Source organism: Gavialis gangeticus, unplaced genomic scaffold (genome assembly GCF_001723915.1).
Source record: "Gavialis gangeticus isolate Ggan-Ray unplaced genomic scaffold, GavGan_comp1, whole genome shotgun sequence".
Classification (NCBI taxonomy): domain Eukaryota; kingdom Metazoa; phylum Chordata; order Crocodylia; family Gavialidae; genus Gavialis; species Gavialis gangeticus.
The window spans coordinates 15471433-15482898 of NW_017729024.1; the positions used below are offsets into that span (position 1 = coordinate 15471433).

The 11466-nt window shown below is 48.1% G+C and overlaps 2 long non-coding RNA genes across 2 annotated transcripts in view; one reads left to right on the forward strand and one right to left on the reverse strand.

Annotated features, from left to right (window-relative positions):
- Positions 1 to 339: 339 nt before the first annotated feature.
- Positions 340 to 11292, reverse strand: LOC109297259. Its single transcript, XR_002097268.1, has 3 exons — positions 11206 to 11292; positions 7496 to 7506; positions 340 to 352 (listed from the first exon to the last, which is right to left on the reverse strand). It is a non-coding gene; the product is annotated as an uncharacterized LOC109297259 (long non-coding RNA).
- Positions 10288 to 11466, forward strand: part of LOC109297258 — a 14202-nt gene continuing 13023 nt past the window's right edge. The window contains exon 1 of the long non-coding RNA XR_002097267.1: positions 10288 to 10424. This is a non-coding gene — a long non-coding RNA (uncharacterized LOC109297258). The remainder of the gene's footprint in view (positions 10425 to 11466) is intronic.

The following is an 11466-nucleotide window of genomic DNA, read 5'->3' on the forward strand; positions in this document are numbered from 1 at the left end:
ATTTTGCTCAGCACACCACAGCCAACTTGGACTCTAGGTAGTTACTGCTGGCCCTGGAGTCCAGGCTGCTTGCAGCAGGCGGCAGGGTAGCTTCAAGCCCTGCTTTGAGCACCCTGGGCTCTGTGGCTGGCAGCAGCTGCCTAGAACCTGGACCAGATGTGGCAGGCAGCTGGGAAGCTGCAACTGGTCCACTAGGGTTAGGATCCCTTCTGTGGCCGGCCACAGCTGCATGTGCATCTTGGGGCACAAGGCAGGGAAGGGGCTTGGGCCAGTGCAACCCTAGCCCATTCCCTGCCACTGCCATGGAGCCAGGCTGGGGCTCTGGATACTGGTGCAGCTGTTTGCAGCCTGCCTGCCACCTGCTGTGAGCAACCCAGGCTCTGTGCTGGGTGACAGGGGGCTTCCCAGAGCCTGGGCTGGTTGCAACAGGCAGCCACAAGGCCTGGGGTTCAGAACCCCAGCCCCGCTCCTTGCTGGCAGCAGCTGCTTGCATGCCTCAGGGAGCAGGGCATGAAAAGGGCTGGGACTGCACTGCAACAACAAAGATCGGTACCCTCATGGTTCCCCTCTCATCTGCCCCTGGCATGCCAGCATCTTCCAGGTTCAGGTTGTGGGGGTTTTTGGCACTTAGCTCAAAAACACTGCTGACCCCTGATATAGGGTCTGATTTTCTAGGGCCCTTTGCCCTGCATTGGCAGTGAAAAGAGGCCTTAAAGTGAATGCAAATACAATTTATTTCCGTTTCAACATCATTTTATACTGTCAGGAGGGTGTAAAGTAATCCCACTGTAGATTAGAATCAAGCATGTTGTCAGCAATATGAAGGCAGGACCTTAAGATCTCTTTGCACATTTGGGTAAAAAGCAAATTTCACAGATTCATTGATGTTACGGTTGGAAGAGACATCAGTAGGTCATCAAGTCCGACCCCCTGCCCTGGGCAGGAAAGAGCACCGGGGTCAGATGACCCCAGCCAGGTGCTTGTCCAGTCTTCTCTTGAAGACCCCCAAGGTAGAAGAGAGCACCACCTCCCTTGGAAGCCCATTCCAGATTCTGGCAAAACCTTACTGTGAAGAAATTCTTTTTAATGTCCAACTTAATCTGCTCTCCATCACTTTGTGCCATCGTTCCTAGTAACTCCAGTGGGTGCCCTAGTAAATAAAGCATCTCCTATTCCCTGCTGCCCTCCCCTGATGAATTTATAGGCAGCCACAAGATCACCTCTCAGCCTCCTCTTGCAAAGGCTGAAGAGATCTAGGTCCCGGTCTCTCCTCGTAGGGCCTTGCATCCAGGCCTCTGACCATATGAGTGGCAGTTAGAGTGAATTACAATGTCATCTAAGCCTTGCCTCAAAGCCCCAGTCTATATTATGATTAATGGTTTGTTCATAATGGACCAGAGCTGATTATCTTCATGAAGAAAACAAATATATTTTTGCAGGCCTCCCCCAAAAAGCAGGTTTGGAGATTAACATGAACTATTGCTTCAGCAACTGCTTAGCTCAAGCTGTACTTGTTGTTTTCTCAGTCTTGAGGAAGGGCACCTACTACCTGAAACCTTGTTTAAACTTTTCCCAGCCATGCAGCTGGTCAAATAAAAGGTATCACCCACAGAAATCCTTATCTCTTGCACATCTCCTTGACCATCACAGCTACAGCATCACTCCAACACTACCATAATACCATAAAGTGTGTACCACTGCATACAATACGAGACCAGAAGAACCTAACTGATCACTGATATTTATATGACATTGCTATTAATTTCAAATAATTTAAAGACACGGTAAGAGTATGAATTATTTCTCAGAAGATATTGCTGTCCTATTGTGCTGGTGTTTTAAGAGGACATAACTGTTTTTAGTGTAGATCGTTATAAGTGATAGTGTTGGAGAGCAGGGGAATTTTTTAAATAGTTGACTGAATAAAAAAAGAAAACAGATGAAAGCAATTCGTGAACTTCCTTTGAAAAATAAGAATAATCACATGAGTAAACTAAAGCAAGCAGGCACAAAGAACCCTATAAAAATAAGAACATAAACAGAATCTTTCCCCTTTCAAAAAGATGTTCTTGAACAGACACTGCAAAGGACAGTACCTGATTTTAGCCAACTGCAAAATTCTCACTGGCTTTAGTTTAGGTCCAAAAAGCCGGTTCTAAAGAAAACAGGAGCATTGCAAGGCCTTCATGAAGATAGATGGCTCAACTTCAAAGATGATCTATTTCAATTAATTTTTTTTTTTTTACTAGTGATGCTATTTTTTTTCAGTCCCCTGCCTCCATGATTTTTCAGTGCTAAATTTTTATTTCAAAATTGGCAAAAACACAATAAAAAGATACAAAAATGCTCTGAATTCACAACACAAGATTTCTGAGAAAGCAAGCAACTGAAACTAGTGAGGCAGGTAAAATCAGCTTCGTAAGAGATCATGTTATATGGACTTACCAATTTAATCACAACCATGCTACATTACGAGCCATCTGTCAGTGTGAGCTACCTGCCAATAGATTGGGAGATTCTGCAGTGCCACACTTTCCATGCCAGCAACCAACCTATGTGTACCATTAGTCCTACACCTAGAAATTAGAGACCTCACAAAAGCTTATACTAAATTTCCTTTTAACCCTTGTTAGAATAATGTATCAACATAGAGGGTATGATGATGAGAAAATGTCATCTGGCTGCAGTGTGCATGCTAAAGAGGACAAACCTGGGGTATGAGCAGGCATATCAGTGAAGTGATTCAAACCCTGCCCTAATTTGAAGTACTTAGTTATTATACAAATGTACAGGCTGCTCCCAGGTAAAGCATGCTACAAAGTGCCAGAGTAGGTGATGTTATATTCCTCCCTAGTAGGGAATTGGTGACCAGACATCACAGCATACCTCCCAGTTTCTCAGCAACAATCTCTGGAGACGTCCAAGGACAGCTGAGTGGCCATAGTATAGCCTTAGGGGTAAGCAGATTTGATTTACTCAGTGATTCCTGCTTCACATAGTGCCTTGCATTTCAGTTGGGGCAAAGGATGCATGCCTATCTGCTTGCCTTCCATGGCTAGGGACAGAAGTTACACATAAACTGGTTTAAATCATCAGAAACTGGTTTAAACCTGTAACAGAACAGAAGCTCAGTGCACATAAACCAGTTTCAAAATGGCTGGAATTGGTTTAAGATACACCTGGTTGAAAGTAGTATCAAACTTAACTAATTTGGGTCAAACCAGTTTATGAAACTTCTATCCCTGATCCCTTCCTGGTTCAAGTTAAATCACAGTCCCCCACCATCCCAGCATGCTTTCCAGGCTGTGCTGTTTGCTGCAGCAGAGAAGGGTTGTGGAGGTGGCAGGGGTTAGGAGGAAGCAGGGACTCCCTTAAATCCCCCTTCCCCCAAGTAGAGAGCTGTCCTATCCTGCCCTGCCCTGCCCTGCTAAACTTACTGCTGACTGTGACTGTGGCCTACACATCCCAGAGGCACCTGGAAGCAGGAAGATGAAGCAATGAGCAACCTTGCAGAATCCTCCTGCTGGGATTCTGGACTACAAATCCCAGAGACCTCAGGGGCAGCAGGAAAAGGAAGCTGGCTATGTACCAGAGAGCCATGCTCTAGCATCCCCCGGTTCCTGGTCTGAGTTACTGTAGGCACCTGGCTGCAAAAAATAAAAGTCTGTTCACTTGTTAGTCAGTTTAATCTCTGCAGTTTAAACTAACCTGCAAAGACTGAATGGATTCGGCCTTGGACTTTTTGACTATCTGTGCTTAGCCCATGAGTTTCTTTTGGAAATTTTAATCTTTATTGTGCATGTGAAGGATGTTTTACTTTTGTATTATTTTGCATAGGTTTTTTTTATTTTCAGACTTAATTCTGTCATGCAGTAAATTTTCTATGTAGAAATCTTGCTGAAGGTAAGTTCCTGAGATCAAGCACCTAGTGCCACTGCCACCCATCTACATACAGTACATTACCTTTCTCTCTATTCAAGGGTAAAAGCCACTAGCTGCTGCTTTTCTCTCTTCTCCCTGCTGAGTTGCAGACTGTACAATACAAAGTAGTTGTAGGACATACAATAAAATGAAAAGGAGTGAAATACCTATGGAAGTTCCAAGGTTGCACAGAGTTTTATATTATAAAGTAGTATTAACCACTATATAGTAAAGCTGTTTCATGGGTTTTCAAAGAAAAATATTCTACAGTTCAGTTGCTATCTGTGAGATTTGTACAGAAGAACACTGGGATTTTTTTCCCCTCCAAATATTCATTTGTAAACACAGAGTGAAAGTGAAATATATCAAACAGTAGAGGCTTTGAGTTAGACTTGTACAATTTTTTTCCCCATAACACAAATGTGTTAAATTCCACACAAGGTCAGAATCTGTTGCTTGCTGTTTGTGTCATCTTGGAGGTAAATTAGAGATACAACACCAAAGCTGAAGTCTTGGATTTATTTGTGTCTAAAAAGCACAACACTTCAGCTGGTTAGTCCTAGAGTGGACTGCACACACAGAAAGATTCAGTGCTCCAGTTATCCTTTGTGCTGGTCAGACTACGTTTATGCTGCAGTGTGCAGTCTAGAGATACACAAGCTGGCTTTAAACTACTCGCCTCAGTCTCTGAAGCAGTCTTACTGCAGCAGCATGGAGCTCTGTATTAACTACCTCTGCATTACATTGCAGTGTGCAATGTATGCACCTTCTAGGATGTAGCAGTATAAACAGTTTCTAAGAAGCTTTTCTGTTGTTTAGGGCACCCAGCACTTGTGCATCACTTGTGCAAATGCAGGTAGCAAATTAAATCACGGTTAATTACTGCACAGTAATGAACATGTAGACACAACCTGGTAGCAAATCTGCTGCTGTGTCTGCCCAGCCACTAGGGGGTGAACCTGAAGCCATCACCAGGGCACCAGGCTGGGAGCCTCACTGACAGCCCCTGCCTGCAGGCTATAAAAAGCCTGCAGCCATTTTGCAACTTGGGGCACACATCACTGTGGACTCTGTGTGTTCCCTGGGCAGGCCACAGCTGGGCTGTGCCTGCTTCTCTGGAGCCCTGCACTGCTGCTTGGCCCTGCACAGCCTTGTGGCTGCCAGGGCACTGCTGTCAAGCCAGGTGGTTGCAGAAAGTTGCTGCAGGCTGTTGCAGCTCCTGGGCCAGCCTGTCAGCACCAGAGTTGCCTGCGGGCTGCTTCTAACAGCAGGACCAGGGCCACCTGCCTGCTGCAGACCCCCAGCAGTCTGCCCTGTGCCAATGCTGAGGAGCACAGCCTCTGCCACATGGCTGCCAGTCCCATGCCATGCCCCTGTCCAGGGCACTGCTGGCAGCTGCCAAGGGCTGACAACATTGGGAGAACTGTGTGAGGGCCCAGAGAGCTGATGCAGGACCCACGATGGCCTCCTCCTCTTCACCAGGCCCAGCACCACCTGCGTGCGCACACCCATGCCCTCCACCCAGGACACCAACTGGAGCCAGGAGGAGGCTGGTGACTTTGTGGTGCTCTGGGGCAATGCAGAGGTGCTGCACCAATTTGAGCAGGGAGAGTGCTTCAATGCCCACATTTATGGAGCCTGGCTGAGTAGGATGCAAGAGCGTAAGCAGTTCCAGTTGGCATAGCAGTGCTGCATAAAAGTCAAGACTTTGTGGGCATAGTGGATGGCTGTGACCAACCACAATCGTCGGTCCAGCTGTGCCCACAAAACCATGCCCTTTTTGCAGCAGCTGCCCTGCATTTTGGCACCCCAGGACCCAGGCCACAACCATGCAGTCTTCACCAGCACAGATGGCATGCCCAAGCCCCTGCTCCACCCTGACCCCTTCAGTGACAGGAGGAGGGACCTTCGGGTGTTCAGTGTCCTGTCCCACCCAGCTTTCCAGCTGCACAGTCCACCAGAAGCTCAGGGAGCCCTGGCCAGCACCTGCCTTGACAGCTGCGTAGCCCCAGGTCCTGCCATGAGGAACAACTAGCCCTGTCACTGCCAGTTATCAGCAATGCCAGCTCCTCCATGACAGAGGTCCCCCAGCCGGACACCTGCACACTGCGCCCTGTGGGACCAGGGCATTGGGCACAGCTGGACACCATCGCTGATGGGGAGAACCATGCTGAGCCACCATACTCACCAACCCTAGTCACATGGCAAGCCCCACATTGGAGGAAGGACCCTCCCCATCCCTGCTTCTGGCCCCTGGCCCCTGCCTGGGCCCCCTCTCTTTGCCTGGCCTGCCCACACTCCCCTGACCTCAGGTTCCCCTGCCACAGCATGGGGAGAGGTGGGACACAGTTCTACCTGAAGCTGGGTGGCCTCAGGCCTTTCACACCCTGAGGAAGGTGTCAATGATGATGACCTCCCTGAGCACTGCCACAGGTAGCCCTCCAGGTGGTGGTGGAGGTTGTGGGGCAGCCCAGGTTTGCCCCCCACACTGTCATAGCTCATGGTCCCATACCAGGTGCAGCCGGGACACCATAAGGATCAGCAGCAGCAGGGCAAAGTGGGTTATGTACCTCTTAGCTTGCAAAAACAGCTCATCATGCACTGGCTGGGGCATGCACAGCATGGGCACACTTAGGGCACAACGGCAGCATGGTGGGGGTGTGTGCTGGCCCCAGGGTACCTCCTTGGAGAGGCCTCCAGTGGGGAGGGCACAGGTGCAGCAAGTTCTTCATCCCAGTTGTCTGGACACTCCACATGCCCTGAGCCTGGGCACTGTGGGCTGTGCAGCAACACAGCAGAGCGGTTGGCCTGCAGTGGGGGAGACGGTGGACGCAGTGGAGTCTGCAGCTGTGGCAGCAGGTGCTGCCAGGAGTCTGGCCTGTCCCACCCTGGGAACAGGGCAGGGGACACAGGCTGCCTGTGACCAGCACCTAGCGGGCCACTGGCCCCAGGGGAGCATGCAGGGATGGGGGGCTTGGCTGGCAGCCGCCTGGGCCTAGGCTTGCCTGAATGACTTACCATGGTCCCTGGGCACCCCTGCATATCCAACCCCTAATTTGAGGCAGTACACGACCTCTGATGCAGAGTATCTAATCTCTGACATGTTGGAAAGTCTCACAAAAGGCTTCTGTCTCCTGGCTCTGCAGCCCTAACAATTGGACATGGAAGAGAGTCCGGAGTGGCCAGAGGTGATGCAGGCTGAGGAACAATGACACCCACCACTGGGGCCCTCTGAATGTGCTGGCTGTTCCAGAGGCACACACAGGACAGGACCCTCCTCCAGCGGTTGGTGGCAGTGGCTGAGGAACAGGTGGATGACATGTGCCTGGCAGCAGGAGGACTTAGCCCAGGAGCAGAGGTAGCAGGCAGAGGACATCACCTGGGAGGAGGTATTCCAGGCTGAGCTCCTGGCCATGGAGTGGTCGCAGATCAAAATAGGATCCTGGGCTGGGCCATAGAGTCCACGAACAATGACTGTTGGACTCTGGACGCTGTCCTGAGGCTGGCAGTCCCATGCATGCCTGCCACTGCTGGCACCTCGGTGTAGGGAAACCACCGCTGTTCCTGGTGCCACAGGAGGTGTTTCTGCTGCTAGGCTGCCTCTGCCCGCTGTGCCTCCTCCGCCCATGCCTCATAGAACAGCTCTCCCTGGGCCTCGCAGATATGATGCAGTGCACAGGCTGCAATGATGACCTGGGGGAGGTTCTCCTCAGCAACCTTAAGGCGGTGAGGGAGAGTCAATGGCCTTTGAATGGCTGAAGGTGCACTTTATTAGGGTGTGGGTCCAGCCCAGACACCAGTTGAAGTGGGCCTGGAAGGGGTCCAGGTGACCAGTGTAGGGCCTCATCAGCCAGGGCAGGAGCAAGTAAGCAGGGTCCCCAGTGAGCAGGCACGGGATGGCCACAGCATCCAGCTGCAGTTTCAGCAACACTGGCATGAAGTGCCTGCTTTACACCAGTCCCACCAGGCTGGAGTTCCTGAACACGCGGGCATTGTGTGTACTGCCCACCCAGCTGGCACTCACATGGGTGAAGGCCCCACAGTGGTCCACCATGGCCTGCAGAACTACAGAGTGGAATCCCCTGTGGCTGTAATATGGCCAGACTCCATGGGGTGGGAAAGTGACTGCTTTGTGGGTCCCATCCACACAATTCACTGGGAAGACCCCAATGTGCGGAACACTGCCCCCACCTGGGGGTCGTGAACACTGAGAACAGCATCTTCCAGCACATCCTGGAGGGCCCCACACACCTCCAGGCCAGCCTCCCCAGCAGTGCTCTTGCCCATACGGAATAGGTGTCCCATATACTGGAGGCTGGTGGGCGTGGCCATCTTCAGCAGTACCAGAGCTATGCAGGTGTCAGTGGGGAGGGCCAAGGGCATGCCAGTGTCCTGGAGCTCCACGTGGGGCCACAGCTGGTGAAGCAGGTCCCAGAAGGTGACCCAGTCATACGGAAGGCATCCACCCACTGTTCGTCATCCCAGGTCTGCTGGACAAGGTGGTGCCACCAGTGCTGGCTGGCATGATGGGCCCAGAGACGGCAGGGCTGGAGGCTCAGGAGGATGACAGCAGCCCCAGCAGTGGCATCCTGCAGCCCCTTGTTGGCATCTCTGGTGGGGGCAGCTGCACCGCAGGCGGTGGTGCTTGGACAGCGTGCTGCAGGTGGGCAGGTGGTGGCTGGTCATGGGGGAGCTGGGCACGGTGAGATGGATGTGGGCAGCCATTGGTCAGCATGGCAGGCCAGCAGGGTGATCACAACAGTCAGCAGGATCCTGACTGGGGTGCTGTTCATTGCTGCCAGGGGCTGGGGAGCCATGGCGCAGGAAGACTGCGTAGGCAGAGACAAAGCTGCCATGTGCTGCCTCTGCACTTCCTGTGCTGCTTCTGAGCAAAGAAAGAGGCTGCCAGAGAGCAGAGAGTGGGTCTGCCTTTTAAAGAAAGTGGCCGGGCTGCTGGCAGGTGCAGCCAGAGGCTGGAGCTCCTCCCAGTGGCCACAGGGTTGCATTGAAGGCTGCAGGGACCTGGCAGCAAATTTTCTGCCTAGTCTCTACAGATGTACATACCTACCCAAGAACTCTTACTGTGCAGTCACTTACTGAGCTGTAAATCTAGGCTGGAGTAAATGCATGTGTAAATGTGCCCACTGAAGTCAACAGGAGCTTTGCTTTTGAATTCAGAAGCTGGATCAAAATACAAATAGTGACCTGCTTATGAGCTGCAGAAACCTTATTGGTGAGGTCTTGGTCCTACTAAATTCAACTGGAGTCTTGCCACTAACGTCTGTACAGTCAGATTTTCCATTCTGGTTTCTAGTTTACCTCCATAGCTGCAGGACCCTGTTGGATGTGGAAATACTCAGGTAGAATGTAGAAATCCTCCTGGGCAGGAAATATAGGCAATACCAAACTAGAAAATCTTAAGCCTGAACTGTTATTATAGAAACAAAGGGAAATCTCACTGGGAAAATTTTGTGTGAAAATGGTAAAAAATATTTTATAACATTTTATTAGAATAAGGAAAATATTTTTTTTCACTGCAGAGCTTCTCCCTAGAATTTTTTGCCTGGCTTCTGCTACAAGTTTAAAAGAAACAGTACTTAAATACCAATGAAGAATTTGTCATATAACAATTTGCCTCCTTTCTTATTTAACTTGTGGCATGCTAAGAATTATGTTCTAAAGTTAGTCATAATCACTACAAAGGAACATGCCTATTGTGGTGTATGCATCTACATGGGGATCATGACATTTTCTCTGTCCCACCCTTTTAGAGTTTTAAGGTCTCTCAAGGTCAATTGCCATGTTTAGAGCCGATGAAATGAAAGATACATGAATAAACTCTTTGTGTATGGAAAAGCATTACCATCTCTTTGTTAAGGCAATGCATTTTGGATTTTCAAAAGACCTTAAGAGAGGTAGGAGACCGTATCCCATTTTGGTTTTTGACTAATTTTGTTAGGCTTAATTAAAATATCCAGCTGACTTGACTATAGCCAATGTCCTTCATATGGATGGCCAAGTTCAGTAAGGCATTTATTTCTGGGAAGAAGAAAAGTAGGTGGAGTTTAAAATATGATGACTGTCAGTGAGAAAAACATGAGATTTTGAGGTAATATAATGGGTTACAGTATATTCCAGCTTATTCTAAGCATCAGTCATGTTTTCTAACATTAAAATGTCTTTCAGGATAGCTTGTACTGCTGTTAATATATATCTTAATTTCCTTGTGTATTTCCTCTTCTGTAATATTGCCTTGGTACAGCTGCATGTCTGCAGTTTCATGCCAGTTACACACTGACTTGACCTTGAGATATGAAAACCTGTAGAGCAAAAGCCTGGATGTCAAATATGAAGTATTTACAACTCTAGGGATTAGCTATGTGAGTCTCTCTAGTGCATTTATTCAAACTTTTTACACTGCAAATTCATCTGAGCAGGGATTGTCTTCTTTCTGTGTTTACACAGTATCTACCTCAACTGTGGCTGTTGAGAGCTATCATCATGTAAGTACTTACTCCTACTACTACTACGAACAACAACAATGATAATTCACAACAATATTATACTTTGACACTGAATATTAGTATATTGGATCACCCAATGAAAAAGAATCTTATTTATCAAATCTATCCAGTTTGCTACATTTTTATGATAATAGTGTGGCACATTCTACATGGTGATATGACTACAATTTGAAATATTCTATCATGTAACAGTGATACATGATTTGCACTATACCAAACATTTGTATTTGTCTGATCTTAAGTTACAAGCCTGAGTGTCACTTCCAAGTTAGTTTAGTTAGCTACTAGGAACAAAAATGTAGGAAATCTGCAGAGATACAGAGTCTTAGTTTGTTCTTGAACAAAAAAGAAAATGCCATAGAACATAATTCATGTGAAACTTCAAAACAAATAGATTAGTCAGCATAATCTACAGAAACTCATTTGAACCAATTACAGAAATGGTAATGCTTTCTGTCTTGCTAACTAAACAAACTCTGTAAGTCAGTGGGTTTCAGATGGCTTTCATTTTTCAACCATTGATAGTGGTTACTGCATATGGAAGTCCATAGACACCTTTGTGTAAGCTGCAAATGTACTTTGGAAGACCTGAATACTTAACCATTATTTTCAATTTATATATTTTTATTTAGTCCCATGTTATAAGAAAATAAAAGAAATTTAATTCTGCACCCCCACCAAAAAAACCCAAACTCCTAAACAATAACAATTGCAATTTCATGTATTTTACAGATTCCATCTTTTAAAAAGGATACTATACATTAGGCCTGTGTGAAGTAGCTAGAATTTGCTTTGGATTTCGATTCGACCAATTCAGGGGACAGTGATTTGATTTGGTGATTTGAATTACCGTCCCGAATCGATTCAGCCTAATCTGATTCAGAGATTTGGCTGCAGCTGAATTGGCCAAATCTCCAAATCACACAGGCCCCATCCCCCGCCTGCTCTCACTGGCTGCCTCACCTGCCCCAGCTCCTGGGTCTTTGGAAAAAAAAAAAGCCCCCACTCACCAGCTGCTGCC